The following is an 18,710-nucleotide window of genomic DNA, read 5'->3' on the forward strand; positions in this document are numbered from 1 at the left end:
GGAACTGCACCACCCCAGCGAGAGAGAGAGAAAAAAAACACACACACACACACACACAAAGTCAGCGGCTTGAGGAGAGGGCAAGGGGAGAAAATTCAAAGGGGGGGGGGAACAGGTCTGCTTTTTGCAGAGGAGGAAGAATAATCCTGGCGTGTGCTGCCAACCTCCCACCACGGCGGGGCAGTGTGCTGGCTGATGGGGGGCGGGGGGGAGTCGATGGCGTCATCGCGCGCTGACGTCACAGAGGAGGGTGACGTCAGGAGGATGGGGGCGGGGTGGTGAGCCACCGGGCAGAGGGAGCGAGAGAGAGAGACGGAGAGAGAGAGAGAGAGAGAGCGCGAACCGAGCCTGAGCTTCAACAGAAAACAAGTGGCGGGAGCGGGAGCGGGAGCGGGGGAGGCCGACAGGAGCCAACGCCGGGACTCAGGGGGGGGCCGCCCCGTGTGTGTCAGCACATTTACCGCTCGGCTCCAGGTAAGAGGCGGCAGAGGAGCTGGGCGCCGCGGTTGTCAGGGGGCAGGTTGTCAATTAAAGTAACAGGCCCTGAGGGGGAGTGGTGGCCTGAGGGGGCCTGGGGTGGGGGGGCCCGGCCCGGGGGGGGGGGCCCAGCCTGGCCCGGGGGGGGGGGCCCCAGCCTGGCCCGGGGGGGGGGGCCCCAGCCTGGCCCGGGGGGGGGGGCCCCAGCCTGGCCCGGGGGGGGGGGCCCCAGCCTGGCCCGGGGGGGGGCCCCAGCCTGGCCCGGGGGGGGGCCCAGCCTGGCCCGGGGGGGCGGGGGGGGGGGCCCAGCCTGGCCCGGGGGGGGGGGGAGCCCAGCCCGGCCCGGCCCGGCCCGGCCCGGGGGGGGGGCCCGGCCCTACCCTACCCTACCCTACACTCGTTCACTGCCAGCTCCAACCCACAGCCCAGCCACAGGGCACACACAGGGCCCGGTTATTCTCTCTCTTTTTTTGGGGGGGGGGTGGGAAGAGACAAACCTGGGTGAAGACCCATTTTCAGGATGGGCAGATTAACTTCATTCTGCAACCAAACCTGGTAATTTTAAGGATTTAAGAAGAAAGAAGCTTCATTCTTTTCCCTTTTTAAAAATGTATTTTTCAATATTAGCAATGTGAGTGATGTCTTGCTGAAGAGGTGGTGAGGTTATTCATTTGCATTATATTTGTTACTGACATAGGTGGAGCCCATCATTGCGACGCTTTTCTTCTTTTTTAAAAAAAAAAATTGTTGCTTTTGTATGAGGGGGTGTTTGCTTAATCTGACAGGCCCTCGGGTCACTCCTTCAAAGTCGCAGTGCACTGGAAATGGCAGCCTTGCTGCCACTGGAATTTCTCACTCAGGAATTGGATTGCAGATAAATGAAGAATTTTGGTTCAACCCCAAAATAACTTTCTGCCAGCAAAAAAAAAAAAGAACACAAGCAATTGGGTTTCTCAATTGAGTGACTGGAAATAAAATTGTACTTGTGCTTGCCAAGCGTTCGGTGGTTGAGCCTTTATCTCCAGCTGTCATTGAGAACCCGGTGAATCCTGTTAATGGGGAGGTCAGTGTTTCATATCTCTTGGCTGAATTGATCGGAACGACAGTGGACATGAAAATATTCTGATTGGTCTTTGTGCTGAATTTTGAGAAATGTAATTACTGTGGAAGAGAGGGATTTATTATGGAATCATAGAATGATGCAACACAGAAAGTGGCCATTTGGCCCATTGTGCCTGTGCCAGCTATTTGAAAGAGCTATTCGATTAATCCCGTTCCCCATAGCCCTGTTCATTTTTCCAAGTATTTATCAAATTCTCTTTTGAAAGTTATTATTGAATCTGCTTGCACCACCTTTTCAGGCAGTGCATTCTAAATCATCATAACTTGCTATCTAATTCCCCACCTCACCCATCACCTCTGGTTCTTTTGCCAATTAAGAGGAGCATATTTTCAAGCAGGCATATGATGGCCTCTGAGCTGTAGCTCGTAGCAGCTCAGGATTGGCTTTTCCTTGAACGTCGAAGGTTTATAGCTTGGATGGTGACATTTCTTGTTTGGTTCAGAATGTTGTAGTGAGTTTTGCTGTGAAAAGGACGATGAACTGAGCTGATAACTGAATCAATATCAGACTGCAGATTAATAATTTTATTTTAAAATACTGCCACTATTGCTTGAGAGGTTGAGAGATAAATGACCTTTCTCATTTGTATAAATCTTTTGACTGGAGAGCTTACAATGCATTTTATATCTTTCTCCGCTCTCCTGAAGGTGCTGATTCATTGTTGTATGTTTCCACTGGTGTTTTCTGACATTGCATTCAGATGTCATTCATAATGTGTGATCAGATAGTGTTGACAGGATATTAGATTATGAAGAACATTGTAGACAAGCCTGATCCTTTCCTCGCAAATTCATTTTGCAACAAGGCCCACTGGGTAGAGATCAGGAGTGAGAACCTTAGCAGATCTTGTGCCTATCCCAGGAAAGAGAAATTGGAGTGCCCCAACTGCTGCCTAGCCTCAACATCGAGCATGAATTTAACCTGCCAGAGATTGTGCGTGTGTGGATGTCGGGTTTTGACAATGATTCCCTGTATGGTTGAATAGCCTGTTGACATAGACTGTTTTGTTTCAGTTATAAAGAATGATTCTTGCGTGTGTTTACGCGATCAAACCTTTCATAATTTTAAAGACCTCTATTAAATCATCCCTCAACCTTCTCTTTTCAAGAGAAAAGAGACTCGGGCTGTTCATCCTTTCCTGATAGATATACCCTCGCATTTCTGGTATCATCCTTGTAAATCTAAACATTCTAAAGTCCTTTACAAGGAGGGAGGTGGACACTGAGCAAAACATGAAGGAATTATATGGTCAAAAAGAGAGGTTTCTAAACTGGCCAGAGTCCCCCTCCAGTAATTCCCCCTGGAAATGGATGAATGTTAGTCGCACGAGGACTGGATCAGGCTTGTCATTGATGCTTGCCTCGATTGAGTAACTTGCTGATTTACCCTATCCAGACTCTTGAGTGGCATCAGAAGGGTGTCAAAACATGTGGAGCCGTGCCCCAGAACTGTGACCATCTTGAGGAAAGGGGCAGAGCAAACAGGGTAGTGGAGATGGGAGAAGAGGGAAGACCTTACCTTGTAGGCCTATCTGCTTCACATAACACTTATTTTTCTATTTCCCCCCACCCCTACCCAGAAGAAATGAAGCCCATTTTCCTTGCTGTTTCAGCTTGTCTAACTTGGCAGTGGGGCCACATACAAACCCCACTGTTGTGTAACGTACCCTTATACTACTGGATGAAAACGCTGAAATGTGCTGTCATTGGAAAGAAACTGGATATTACGCTTTTCCATTATCACTATAAAACATGCTCCAAAATTAGATGAACGTATATTAACAGGTGTTAGTTATGTGAAATTTTCTGCATGAGCACATTTCAGTGTATACATCAAGAAGCCCTGCAATTTATTTAAATATTGGACTGGGGTATATTTTTTCAGATATATGTTCCATTTTATGTATACTGCTCATTTTTTTACACAGTGAGACTACACTTTAGTACCAGAATTTATTTGTTATCAAGCACTTAGTAAAACACAAAGGCCTGTAGTGCAAGACATTCCCAAGGTTGCAAAGTGTATGGGAGATAATGGGATAAATCAAGAAGTAACTAGGTGCTGCAAGCTTGGGTTTTAAAAGCCTCGGTATTTTTACGATGAAGGGAAGGATTGGGAGAAGTACAAGAGTGCCATAGTTTTGAGGTCCTGGGAACTTTTTTTTAGAACATATGTTAGCTGAAATGTTTTTTTTCGAGAGTCTGGATTGTGCTTGTGTGGGCACTTTCTCACTGATAATGAGATTGCACATTCAGCAAATCTGCCCATTAGTCTGGTCAGAATGCCTCTTCCACTCTCGGCAATGTGCTTCCATTTGCTTTGAATCAGATAAAGTACTGGCACAAAGAATAGCCAGAGGAAAAATAATTTGAAAGTAAAAGTATTGACAATGCTTGGATTCAGAATCTATGGTGCATTCCTATGCTGTATCTGACCCACAATGACCTTTGAGTCTGTTTCTTTGATCGTTGTTCTGACTTGCAGAACAATGTTTTGAGGGCTTTTGTGCCAAAATGAAACTTCATCGTGATTGGAGCCAGCAATCCTGTCCCAGCCTGGGCATTGATTTTTGAACAGCAATAATAGATGGCGGTTCCTCACGACCAGGGAATTTACGATTATTGGAGGATTGAAGGATTTGTCCTTCAGCTCAATTTGTGTGTCATTAATTTCTTAGTGCAGTACTGAAAGCTATTTGTGGGGGATGCTGTTTGTGTGTTCTGCAATCCCTTGTCCTCTTTATTGCAGCTGCTCTTAAGGCAGAAGGTGTATGCTGCAGAATTTTTGGCAGCTGTTACGTGTTGCTTTATCGTAGCCAATTAAGACACACTTTGTGGGGCTATCTAATCCTCCTATCCACCATGGTATTCTCATCAAAGGCTCTACTGGGGAAAAAAAGTGACATTGTCAGCCCTTGTATCAATGTCAAGCAAAAGCAAGGCTGCACTTTCAGGAGAGGAGTGCAGTTACAGTACAAGGCTGTCATAATAAATAAATAATCTTTTAAAGGGATGACCGCATTAATTTTATTAATCTAAGCATTTACACTGTCTTTGTTAATTTTACTCTGATGCTTTAAATATCACACTGCAGTTTGAGGGGATTAAATGCTGTAGTTGGAACTCTCCGGTCCAAAATAAATTGCAGGATGTGATACAGCATCAGCCGCTTGAGCCATAAGTAGAATACTTTAAAATCTAGTCAATCTAGGGTGACTTTGAGACTTCACTTATAATGTCTTCCTCACGTGTGTGGCGTGTCCCTAATCTATGTCTGTTTCTAGTCAGTAGAGTAATGAGTAATGCCTCATGTTCATCTTTTTCACAGAAATATTCTTTGCTTTTCCACTTAGAAATTGTATCTCTGAATAATTATGTGGAAGTGCAACAATTAAGTTGGTCACTAAGGGGCTGTTCAAAATATAAATTTTCTTCCTTCCTCTTCTGCCGTTCTTCTCCTCCCCTACTGCTTTCCTGAATGCATTGAATCCTTGCTGGGGACAGCTCCATTGGAGCCAATCACCCAAGCAGCCATTCTTCATCTGTGAGCACAAAGGTGGGAGCTGCGCAGCTATTCAAGAGCATCAGAGCTGAGCCCAATTATGTTCCCTCCTGATGCCCACGCGCACACTTCTGGCATGAGATTATTTTATTACGATTCACACAGCAACCATTGCTGATTTTTTTTCCGCCCCTCCTCTTCTGTAACCCAGGAACTGCAGCTAGTCACACCTGGGACTTTGCTGATCTCTGACTTCGCACCTTGATCAGCTAAGCATGTTTGTTTTAATGCTGAAAACTCCTTTTATGTTTGAGACCCTTGCAAGCACTGAAACTCTTTGATGAACCCCTATAGATACTAACTCAATACCAGTAGCTACCCTTTCCGTCGCCCCCCCCTTTCTGTCGCCCGACCCCTTTCCGTCGCCCCCCCTCCCCCCCCGCCCTTCCTCCATCCCCTCCCCCCCCGCCCTTCCTCCAGCCCTACAACCCTCCAAGATATCTGCGCTCCTCCAATTCTGGCCTCTTGAGATCCCCGATTTTAATCGCGCCACCATTGCTGGCCGTGCTTTTGTCTGTCAAGGCCCTAAGCTCTAATTTCCTCCCTATATATCTCTCTGCCTCTAAAAGAAAGACTTGCATTTACATAGCGCCTTTCACGTCCACCGGACGTCCTGAAGCGCTTTACAGCCAATGAAGTACTTTTGGAGTATATTCACTGTTGTAATGTGGGAAATGTGGCAACCAATTTGCGCACAGCAACTCCCATGAACAGCAATGTGATAATGGCAAGATATTTTGTTTTTGTTGTGTTGATTGAGGGATAAATATTGGCCAGGACACTGGGGATAACTCCCCTGCTCTTCTTCGAAATAGTGCCATCGGATCTTTTACGTCCACCTGAGAGTGCAGGTGGGGCCTCGGTTTAACGTCTCTTTCCTCCTTTAAGATGTTCTTTAAAACCTACCACTTTGACCAAGCTTCCTGTCCTAATATCGCCTTACGTTCTCTGTGTCTTTTTTAATAACGCTCCTGTGAAGCTTTGGGTCATTTTACTTTTTTAATGTTACAGGCGCTATACAAGTACAAGTTGTTGTTGTTGTTGATTAGCACGCTGCCCTTTTATGTCCGAGATCTGACCTTGAAGCCACAGCAGATTGGGAGCAATGTTTCCTCTGAGCAGTGCGCGTGTGTGGTCGGCAGTAATCTGCAAGGTACTGCTCATGCTGCTCACCAGCTTTTCCATTTGAAATACCGCACGTGCACAGCAATATAAAGGGACTGCACATTGAAATAAACAGACCGTGCACAACAAAGACAATTTAGAAGGAACATTGACTGGGAGGAAAATGTCCTCTCTGCTCCATGGAGTAATCTGACAGGAAATGAGTCTGCTTTATTGAGCCACTAGTTGTAGCTGCAAAAGTAAAATTGCCCAAATTCATTCAGTTTTCAAGCTTATATCCGAAGTAGAAAAACTCACTGGTGCAATAGGTAAGTAGTGCCCTTGGGTTGGGGGCTATGGTTTATTGGAGCAGAGTAAAGAGAACTGTCTACTCTATATCTTGCTATGCTATACTTGACTTGACGGGTCATTTGGTCCTCGATAACAGTGACGAGATGCCAAAAAGGAAGAATTGTTAGTACAAATGTATGAATTCTAGGTCGAGAAAATGGTTGGCAGGGTGTAATGAGTGCAATGTTATTTTTTTCTTGCTCAATAATTCCTTTGTATAGTTGCCCACATCCCCAGATAAGTGGGTAAAAGCAGGAATGCACTGTTAGATAGTAGGATGCTTGGAACCAATGCCAGACTACCACTGTAGTGTACAATGTTGTGATTTAATGTTTCAGGTCATAAAAAGGCTTTATTCATGCCTAACGATTTGAAACTGGATGTTTTGTCGTGGTGCTTGTGAATGAAACCTATTGCATGGCATTCTAGTATTTTCTACTTGCTTCCAGTCACTGCTCTTCAAACACTTGATGTATGAGGAAAAAATTGACTCATTCAAATTCAGAATAGCATTAGAAACTCCTCTTGAGATTCTTGCTGCATTAAAGAAGCTATAGGAATATAAGCTTTTGGCACAATCAGTTGGCCCAAAATGTTGAGACATGTTATCATCAAAACTCTACACTTTCATTGATCTTTGTTAAATGTATTCCAGAATTGCAGGGTTTCTTTCAGTTTTCTTATAGCAAATGTACCTTAATTGGATTGCTACATACTGCATTTTAAAAAAAACATTGACGTTGTCTCCCTTTGACATGCATGCGAATCTCTGAGCAACACAGACTAGCAGTTGTGTAATTCTTTTTATCATTAAAACATAAATTACATACGTTGACTAATATATATATTTTAATGTATTCACTTTTTTATTTACCCATTTAAAGATGTGTGACAGCAACAAGAGAGCCTTAGATTCAGTTGTGCCAAATTCTGCTAACTGTTGCTGCCTCATGTTTTTTTCCTCCTGTAAGAACGGACTAATGCTGGAGTCCAGTTTTGTGGGCTCCGGCAGCCCTCCTGTACCTCACTGCACCGTTTTTCACATGTGAACCTAAACAGTTCATGTCAGCAGGCCATTTTGTTTGGTCGTTTGCGTATCTGACCTGCATTGATCATCACCATGTTTGAGTCTCCAGAGAGTCCTACTGAGAAATCTACACAGAAAATTTGCGTTTTCTGAATATAAAGTACATCTTTGCCAGTAGAAACTGCTCTAATTAAGTCCAGAGAAGGCAGTTGCCACAAACCAAGGTTGAGCTACCCTCGATTGTGCACAAGGAATTTAACTAACTAAAACTGCACGGCTTACTATACAGAGAACTGCTGTTTTTTCAGCAAGAACTGCTCCACCCATTGGCTTGTAAGGTTGTCTGGAATTGAGCTAGATCCCACTGGACAAATGTCGTTTTGAAGAAAGAACAACGCTCTCTTTTCAGGCTAAAATTGGCAACCACCAGAACCCTAAGTAGTGATATGATTGTGCGAGATGCCCCATGTATATTCCAGTCAGTACCATTTGAGATCTGCTTTTGAATTGTCCAAAGCTATAATTGGGGGCACCCATCGTCACATCTCACTAGTCAGTCCAATGTTCATGATGATGAGCAGACCTCACTAGGTAATCAGAAGAGAGTGTCAAAAACACAATCATCAGCCAAAAGTAATAGCACAATTTCAGAAATGTCTAGAACAGACAATTGGAGACTGTCCTTGTGTGTCATCCAGTAAAGATATCACAGTAAAGGTGATAATGCAAAACTGCGCCTCATTGTTTCAAGAGAGATATGTTCAAGTTTCCTATCTATCCTTACACAGATCTATCCTTACACAGAGGTTAGAGTAGTGCATATTTTAGATAAAATCCAAGATTTGCTATGTATTTCCATGGTTTTTAACATCTTTGTGAAGCCATCTTGAGCAATAGATTGAAACCTTTGCAAAAGTTTATGAAAGCAATGATCCTTGGGAGATTCCATGGCTTTGTATGCTCTACACCTTCTGCATGAGAGCAAAGTTCAGCCTGTTCCCTTTTTAAATACTCTGCCCGTCTCCAAACCATCCAATATATATGTTGCCCAAAGAACCACCACCTTAAGAGACACTGATTGCCAATTGCATTCTTGGTAGTTTTCAGTCTCTGTGATTTACCCTGTGATTTAAAAACTACAGTTGCACTCTAGAACACCAAGGGCTGGAAATTCAGCTCTCAGCGATAACGGCATTTTTTTGCCAAAATTACCATTATCGCTTCGCTATCAGGCCTGAAATTCAAGCTTGAATTTGCGCAGCAGTGAAAATAGGCATTGCATGAGGATTCACGGTGCAAATCGCGATCCTCGCCAACTTAATCCAAGGCCGATACCGCTGCGAGTTGGGCCTTGGGAGGGTGGAAAAACACCTTTTTTAAAAAAAAATAATAATAAATTGGGAAAAAAATTCACAAAACATTTACACTGATCTATCGAATTGCTGCAAAAGAATTAAAAAATAAAAACTTTAACTTACCTTTTTGCAGGTCTTCATACTTACCGCTGCCGGCAGGCCTGCTATGACAGGTTTTCCCTGTCGGTATTTCTCACGCAAAATACCAGGTGCGCACAGAGCAAAATTTTTGGCGAAGGTGATATTTCAGGTCTTGCACTATGCACTCCTCTCTCCAGCGGTATTTGAAAACTACTGCCGCCGCCGCAAAACACCACCGAATTTTCTGTCGATCGGGTTTTCGCCAAAAAAGGTGAAATAGTGCCAAAAACCCAGTCGCAAAATTGCTGAATTCCCAGCCCCAAGGTTTTGCTCGTCAGCCAGCCAACAGAGCCAGTGTCTAAAGGGCATTTCCCCCATCCTCTGAAGGGCATTCCACGAAGAGTGCTGGTTTCTAGAATTGATCTCCAAGACGATTACCATTTACCTCTTATCCCGCCCCTACTCTCTACCCATGGCACTACCTTACAGAAAATCCCAATTATGTCCTCATCTAGTATCTGTGCACATGTACTTTCAAGCTGAATCATTCATTTTTTTCCCTCCCCCCCATCCCTTCTCTCCCAGCCCAGGGTTGCTCTGTCTAGTTGTTACCATCGTGAGATTTGCGAACTCCACCTCAGGTCAGGTATTGAGCTCTCCCAATGCACAACCCTGAAGTATATACCTTCAACTGGCCACTGGTAAGTGAGCTGATGTCACTTTTATTGCAAATTTTTTCCTTCCTTTTGGGGACATAACTGAGATCAAGAACCAATATACTGTGACTCTGCAGATCAAACCCACTTCCTGATAATGACCCACAAATATGGGATAGCAACGTGTTGCTTCCGTGAACTTTTCTCTGCGGCCTTTGTTGTAGCTAGAGACGTAACTGTGGCCCCATATTAAATCCATCAGTTTCTGAAGTTGTGACGGAGCTCCCTCTCTCCATTAACTTCCAAATTGTTTGGACTGTTTCCTCATGGGAGAGTGTAAAATTAATTTGCGTTTTTTTTTCCATTATTACTGTTTCATTTTGGTTTACTTTGGCTTCTTGCTATCAACTATCTCAATATCTTCAGTTACTAGAAATATACATAGAAACATAGAAAATAGGTGCAGGAGCAGGCCATTCGGCCCTTCGAGCCTGCACCGCCATTCAATGAGTTCATGGCTGAACATGCAACTTCAGTACCTAGAGCAAACGATTTGGTGCAATACCGCACAAATGTCCACCCTATGGGCCCAAGTTTCCACACGATAAAAAACGGGCGCCCCTCCGAGCTGGGCGCCCGTTTTTCGCGCCTAAAACGGCGCCTAAAAAAAACCTCGCAATTCTGGAGCGTTCTGCAGCTCCTTGTCTGCCTGGCGCGGCACCCGGGGGGCGGAGCCTACACTCGTGCCGATTTTGTAAGTGGGAGGGGGCGGGTACTATTTAAATTAGTTTTTTTTCCTGCCGGCAACGCTGCGCGTGCGCGTTGGAGCGTTCGCGCATGCTCAGTGTGAAAAAAACATTGGCACTCGGCCATTTTTGTAGTTCTTTGTAGCTGATTAATTTTTGAACATTTTTAAAATAAAAGCACATTAGCACTTGCAGCCTTCTCACGGTCTCCTTCCCCCCTCCCCCGCGGGAACAAAACGGCTGTTCCCTTCCCCCCCCCCCCCTCCCCCCCCCCTCCCCTCCGCGGGAACAAAACGGCTGTTCCCTTCCCCCCCCCCCCCCCCCCCTCCCCTCCGCGGGAACAAAACGGCTGTTCCCTTCTCTTCTCTTTCCCCCCCCCCCACGGGAACGAACGGCTGCAGAATTCTCTGTGCCTGAAGCACTTTCACACAGGTAGGAAGATGATTTATTTAATCTTTTCTTTGCTTATAAATGTTTATTCAGGTTGGATTTATTTGTATAATATTTGTAGAAGTATAAATAAGGATTTATTGTACAATTTAATGAGTTCCCTTCCCCCCCCCCACCTCGTTCTGGACGCGTAATTTGTAACCTGTGCCTGATTTTTTAATGTGTAGAACAGGTTTTTTCAGTTCTGCAAAAATCTTCACTTGCTCCATTCTACTTTAGTTTGGAGTACGTTTTCACTGTGGAAACTTTGAAATCAGGCGTCAGTGGCCGGACACGCCCCCTTTTGAAGAAAAACTTCTGTTCCAAAGTAGAACTGTTCTACCTGACTAGAACTGCAGAAAAAAAAATGTGGAGAATTGCGATTTCTAAGATAGTCTGTTCTCCACCAGTTGCTCCTAAAAATCAGGCGCAAATCATGTGGAAACTTGGGCCCTATGTTTCTATGGCATGATTTGTGGCCTGCGTACCACAATGTTGCATAAAAAGTAAATGATGCCCACAAAAATAGAAGTTTCTGAGTGATAAAAAGCACTTGCTACAACAAATCTCTAGTCTCCGGCATCACAGTGCAATCTGATCTTGGTTTTTATTTAATTTGAAAATAATGTAAAAATAGCACCAAGTATGTTTGGGATTCTGGCATGTTCAGGCCTGTCCTTGCTCAGTATGAGACCGCAATAGAAAGTGTTCTCAGTAAAGTGTGTGGAAACACCCTTTAACTTGTGTGCTTATTTCTACACCATTCGGGGATGAAAGTGGGAATAGAAAGGGTTTTTGTTTCCATGTAAAATACAGCTTGATCCCAGTTTCCATTCCCAATCTGCTGAGCCTGGGCGATGATTGGGTTTTCAACAATTGGTTTCTGTGCCCCTGAGTCAGCGAAGGGGAAAATCAGACTAGGCTTTTATGCTCCTAATCACTACCCATTGACCCCTGTGCATGTATGTAGTTAGGACAAAATTGGGTCAGATTTCACACCCCGTGCAGTCACATATCTTGTCCACCATCTGGATTCACAAAGGAAGAACTGGAAGCAGGGCAAGATACTGGAGAACACATGGTGCCCATGAAAGCATACTCCTGCAAGAAGTCAATGCTTTAGGGAAGGGGAGAAGGGAAAGGCAGGTTTTAAAAAGCAATGAGAAATGGAGCTGAGATTTGCACGTAGTTGTGGAATGTCCTTTAGTGCAGTACTGAGGGTTAAAAGTTTAGATGCTTATTTTTTTAGCTATCAGCCTGATGAAACAGACTCTGCCAGCTGTAAGAAGTGTTGCATGTCAAGCTGCATTTGACCTTAACTTTCAGACTGCCCCAGTCTCTTCAGTAGGCCAATAAAATGTTGCGGCAGTTTTTCTAGGACTTTATGTTCTAACTGTTACAAAATCATTTACTTTGCTTGCTCTCTTTGTTACTTAAGGCAAGTTATGTGAATTCACAATCAATAAATCAACTTAAAATATACTCCAAGCTAGAATATTACTGAATTCTGAAACGATTTTGCTTTTTACCACCAAAGGCCAATGTGTATATATACCCTAAACCATCTTAATCTCATTAACATAAAAGGCATAGGAAGGTGCTGTATGCTCAAATGCACTTGTACAAGGAGTGATTGCATATGGGTTTGCATCCTAATTCCTTAAGCTGCGCAACTGAGTCTTGCAGCTTACTGGAAGAAGGGAAAGTCACAAGGTGAGACACCTTGCACCCCTTCAGCACACTTCTGATTGCCTGGCTGAGGAGCAGCATTAGTGGAAGTCTGGCCGCTTGTGGTCTGACTGGAGCACCTGCTGATCCTCAGCTCTTCATTGATCCTGACTGAAGTTAGCGCTGTTCGGACCGAATTTCTCACCAGCGGTCACTTTAATTGCAGAGATTAAGGACGTTCAGAATACTGCAAGAATCACTGAGGACCACTTTCACATAATTGAACCCCATGCTAAGGATGATGACACACACTGAGGGTAAAGTTAATATTTCGCTGCTGAGAGACTCACTGTTAAAATCAACAACATAGCTTAAACGGGCATCTCATAACTCAGGCGTTTGAGTACCGAGAAGATCCTGATCACACTGCACTTGTTTATTCTGAAAGACCGTTTCTGTCTGACGGAGCATAGCATCTTGATTTGAAAGAGCACATTGCATCCTTGCATTGGAGCAAGCTTTAAATAGCAATTTTACTGTCACTTACAGAAACTAATAAAGTGAGCACTTCATGAAAAGAACGTATTTTTGTCTGATTAATCTTCTGTGAAATGTCTTGCGATGTTTTTGAGCTGTATAAAGGACAGTTGTTATACCGTGTATCCTGAAACACCTTGTCACGATCTAAATGTAGCCTCCCATTCTTCCCTGCAAATTCTCTGCAAGGCATTTTTTGAACAGGGGAGGCTTCCACCAGCCTCCTTTGCTGCCAAGATCCCTGCCTCAAAGAAGCCGTGCACGTGGCTGTAGAAATTTGTGAGGGAGTTGTCCAACAGGACAGAAGAAGCAATGACCTCTGAGGAACAACACGTTAAGAATTTCTGTATTTTAGAAATTAATTAAGATTTCTGGATGTTTGGCTAGCTATGATGGACATGGTTCTTTATGCACTGAGCTTAATAATGAGGTGGATTCTTGTGTTTTGCCTATAATCTAGCATGTTTAATTTTTGTTTTGTTCAATTGTTCTTGGATTGCTGTTACTATCATCAAAGAACCAAAGATGATATATTAACTTAAGACTGGAACAAAATGTTCTGGGCGACTGTAAATTTACCTGCAAGGCTTTGTGTTACCAAGGTACACTGAACTTTTTTTGTGCGTAATGCATTTAATATGGCTGAGCCAAGGACTTTGAGTTTCTGTTGCAAATAGGTTATGTGGAGGATTACTGCTCGCTGAACAGGGCAAATAGAACAATTAATCTTGGCTCACTCTATATAAATAACTAGGCACTTTGAGCTACAAAGTTCAATTGTTAGACTGTGGACTTGACTGCTGTTGTGTTTGACATTCCTGTCTAGACGACTGGATGTGGAGCTTTAGGCATTGTATGGATTGGCACTGTCCCTTCAGTATGGGTAGCTGTGCACCTGCCTATTTTTTTTCCTTCAGAAAGTGCTTCTGGGTGGTCCTGAATTAACTGGCCAGGCAGATTGAGATCGAGATGGGAGCGAGGACTGTTTGCGTGGTTATTTCTTGCCCACGTGCAAGGTTATGTTTGCTTGTTTTCATATGCCAGTGTCTATAAATCAGTTTTCAATATAGGGTGACCATATTTTCTAAATCGAATCCAGGGACACACAGCGAAGTAACCAGGATGGAAAATGTAGATTGCACAGCGTAGCGAGGTAAATTGTTTTAGCAGCCTATATATACAGTACAAATACAAAACAAATGTGCATATAATTCCCGCGGATGTGACGTGGTACTATTGAAGCGCATTCAGACACCATTTATAAATAATACAGTAACGCTGTTCAGTTCATTGACCTGAAACTGTGATTCTGTCTAAGGGTAGGATATGCATACATTCTAATGAATATGGCTCTAGTCTATTGGAATGAATTTCATGAACCGGGGCCTCTTCCGGAGATATTATTTGCGTGCGGACACAGGACTTCATTCGGGGACTGTCCCTGGAAAATGGAGACAAATGGGCACCCTATTTTAATACCCATTAGACTATTCTTCTGGGCAGTTATTTTTTTTAATTCATACTGGAGGTTGAGTTCATTGTTATAGTGCTGATCTGGGCCAGACACGTGACAGGCTGCTGCTTGTCCAAGGTGAAAGTTGATCCTCTGGGAGGTGCAACTGCTCTTGAGATTTTTTTATTTGTTAGGGTTTCAAAGAGCCCCATAATATTTCCTGAATGTTCAGGGACTCAATTCTCCCACCGAATGATGGAAAGTACTTGCCCTTGCTGTAGAGGGAGAATAGACACTGCCTTTCTCCAAAATGCTGATTACAAAAAGCTTGTTTGGAGATGGATAACTCTCAATCTCCCCATTCCTCTGCTGAGATGTCATGGCCTCCCATTTTTAGCTGAACTGACCTTGACAGTTGAGCATGGTTGCTATATTCTGTTTTCTGAGCATTTGGTTGAAGAGGCCTTTACTGTTTCAAATGCTTATGCTTATAACACACTCTGACATTTTTCTTGTGCTGGCCTACATACCTGGTGTGGAGGAGATTATTTGTTAATCCTCCAGTGGATGAGCCCCCACATCCCCCCCCCCAATGGCGTGTGCTATAGATATAAAGAAATGGCATTGGTGGATGGGCATTGAAAGTGTAACCTGATTGCTTCAGATTACATTTTGTGCTCAGAAATCCTATTCAAGGATTTTTTTTTTTAACTCCCAAAATCTGAGGTGTTGAGGCTCGTAGGATTCTTGGGTCATGCTGCAGTGATTTTATGAGCCTGATAATGCCAGGGTTATGAAGGAGGTTGAGTGGTGATAGAGAATTCAAACAGGCTGCATTCAGACAGGCTGTGAAAATTCACAGACCCCAAGTCAAAGCTGCTACGTGCAACTCAGCATATTGCATTCAGTCATCAATCAACTTGACATTTTAGGACCTTGGGTAGCGAGCCAATTAAAAGTTAACAGACTATCAAATGAGCCAATAAGTCAAAGAAGGCGAGTTCTTTTCTGTAAATTGAACCAGGTATAAAAACAGCCATTTTGGCCATGTGGTCTCAGAAGGACAAAGGCCTGGCTTAAAGCCAAGAGCTTGTTCTGCTGCCAGAATAAAGTTACATTAAAACTACAATTGGAGTTCATATTTCATTGGAGCTTAGGAGATCTAACAATTTTGGCGTCACGAACAGGATCGCTGAGGAAAGAAACTGAATTTTGGACATCGGACCTACATGCTGAGGTAAGGACTCCTCTTTATAAAAGTCCTCGGTCAAAAGTCTAAATTCGCCTCTCCTACGCGATTCCGAAAGCCTCCAGTTTGCGAACCCTCCGGTTGGTAGTTGGCTCGAGGTCCCATAGACATCTAACTTCGGCGGTGTGTTAGTTAATTACTCACCGACCCACTGATCAGCTGGAAAGCCTACGAATCGAGACCCCAGTAAAGAAATCAGTATTATGGCAGCAGGAGATAAGAGCAAAGAATTGCCTACAACTGTTAAAGGCGGGCAGGCACCACCTTGAGGTATCGATCGATGAAATCCTCGAACAGTTGAAAGAATACATAGAGCAACAATTCAACTTATCTAAAACCTGTATTAAGATCGAACAAAAATACGGTACCTCCAAAGGACAATGGTCCTTGGACGAGATTAAAAGGGTCTGGGGAAAAACGACCTTTATGAAAAATAAAGAGCGAACTAGATGGTCCCTAGCCGTTATGGGACAGATCCGAAAGCGGAATGAAATTATAACGCGTTCCCAACATGATCGAGAGCTGACCAGTACAAAGGACCAATTGCAAGCTGTTTGTGCACAGCTGCGACAGAAAAGACTTGAACTTGAAAAGTCGGAAGCGGAAGTTAAAGATCTTAAAGGTGAAATTAAAGAATGGAAAAAAATCATTAAGTCAAGAGACAGTAATAGGAAAAGGAAAATATATCGGTCAATTCCCAGGGTACCCATGTTTGGATAAATTAAAAGTGCAAACCCGAAGACACGACCAAGGAATAGATACGGATTCTGAATCCTCCGACGATATAGGGTCGGAGGATGAAGAATTAGGGGTGCGCTTTGCCCCGTTTAAAAAATAAAAGACGAGTTGTAGTCAAATCAGAAGAGACTGCGGATGAGAGCAGAACCAAAAAAACGAGGAAAAGGGTGTATGCAGAATATTTAGTTCATGATCCGGCAGACCCAGAGAAAATTGATAAATAGTCCAAGGAATTGCCCAATCCAAAGAAAGGGGGAGTAAAAACGTGGGACCAGTTGGACCGCTTAAGAAATATATATCAACTTCATCCCTGGGACGGAGTGCAAATTTTGACCATAATGGTGCCAAAAACACAGGGAAGAAAATTGCACGACAAGGTAGAAGAAGCTTTGGGGCAGGATGAGCAAGAATTAAACGCAGGATGAGAGGCGATTAAACACTGGCTGCAAACCTTCAGTCCAGCTAAGACAGACTGGGGAAAAATTGCAGCCTGCCAACAGAAAGGAACAGAGGAGGTCCTGGAGTATGACGAGCGGTTTAGATGCACGTCGCTAGAACATTCGGGTATGAATAATACGGATGAGGAAATGGATGAACAAGTGTTTGGACCCCTGAAAGCAGCTTTCGTGGCAGGTCTAAAGCCAGAACTGTCCAAAATGCTTAAGGTAGTGTTACTGGACTGGGAAGGTAGAGGAATTACCTTTGCAGCATTGATGGATCGATGAAACCAATTAGATCGGGATATGGGAGCTAAAGTCCGAGCCCTGCAGGCTGTGGGATGGAAATCCCAGGATTCCGATAAACAGTTATTAGGAAAATTACCGGGAAAATGTCATTATTGTGGGAAAGGTGGTCACTGGGCCAAGACGTGCAGGTCAAAACAGCAAAGTCGTGGCTGGGGAAGAGGACGCAACCAGGGATACAATTCATCCAACAAACCAGGCTCCTCACAAGATAACGGCCTCATAGAAGCATTTAAGCAACTGACAATACAACAACAGAAGGAGTTACTTGGGATAGCAAAAAACGATTAGAGCCCACCCTGGCCCCCCTCCTCGCACTAATACAACAAAGGGGAGATGGGCTATATATAACTGAGGGTGAGCGATAAGGATGTGGACTGTCTTTTAGACACAGGGGTGGAATTAACATGCTTACCCCTACAATATGGAGACTTTTTGCCGTTGGATGGTAGGGCACGTACAGCCCATGGAGTTAGGGGCCATAAAATGGAAATTAAAAGGACAACACCGGTACTTATAGGGCTGGGTCCACATGAACTAACCACGCCGGTCTGGATAGGCCCAGTAGATCAACCCCTTTTGGGAATGGACGTTCTAATCCAAGTAGATTCATCGTTGCATTTTGAGGATGGTCGGGTGACATGGTCAATTAGAACTTTGAAGAAAGAAGAATTGAAGGAACACCCGATATGGGCTAAAGATAAGAACGATTGTGGCCTACTCCAGATGGAGCCTGCGTCATTTACCGGGACCAAGCCTCCATGCACTAAACAGTATCCCATCAGTCCAACTGCCATCGCGGGAATCTTACCGGTTATTCAGCAATTGGAGAAACAAGGGGTGCTTATTAAAACGCATAGCTCCTCCAACAGCCCCGTGTGGCCGGTACAGAAATCTAATGAGACTTGGCGTTCGACTGTCGATTATAGGAAAGCTAACCAGTGTATTGATCAAAAAGCTCCTTTGGTCGCAGATCCCGCCACCATTTTTAATGCCCTCAAACCGGAACATAAATATTTCTCGGTTATAGATATGGCCAACGGATTTTGGTCGGTGCCTCTGGCACCGGAGGTTCGACAGTGGTTTGCTTTCACTGTCCAAGGACAACAGTATACTTGGGCCCGGTTACCGCAGGGTTTCCACAACAGCCCTACGGTATTCCACATGGCTTTACAAAGCCATTTGCGAGAATTACCTCCCCTGTCATCCAGAGTCATCCAATATGTAGACGATATCCTGCTAGCTTCAAACACGGAAGAACAGCATGAACAAGATTTATGAGCTTTGCTGGACCACCTTCGGCTGAAAGGACATAAAGCCAGCATCGACAAAGCACAAATATCCCAAGAAGAGGTTGTATACCTGGGACAAAAGATTTCACAAGGAAAGAGAGAACTTACCCAGGATAGAAC

General features: G+C 44.1%; 1 protein-coding gene across 1 annotated transcript in view; it reads left to right on the forward strand.

Moving 5' to 3' along the window:
* The first annotated feature begins 393 nt into the window (after nucleotides 1–393).
* The window catches only part of LOC139233778 (ORM1-like protein 3), a 76,088-nt gene continuing 57,771 nt past the window's right edge, over nucleotides 394–18,710 (forward strand). Inside the window, exon 1 of the mRNA XM_070864292.1 lies at nucleotides 394–474. The gene's annotated coding sequence lies outside the window, so the exon portion shown is untranslated. The remainder of the gene's footprint in view (nucleotides 475–18,710) is intronic.

The sequence above is a fragment of the Pristiophorus japonicus genome, chromosome 21, assembly GCF_044704955.1.
Source record: "Pristiophorus japonicus isolate sPriJap1 chromosome 21, sPriJap1.hap1, whole genome shotgun sequence".
Taxonomy (NCBI): domain Eukaryota; kingdom Metazoa; phylum Chordata; class Chondrichthyes; family Pristiophoridae; genus Pristiophorus; species Pristiophorus japonicus.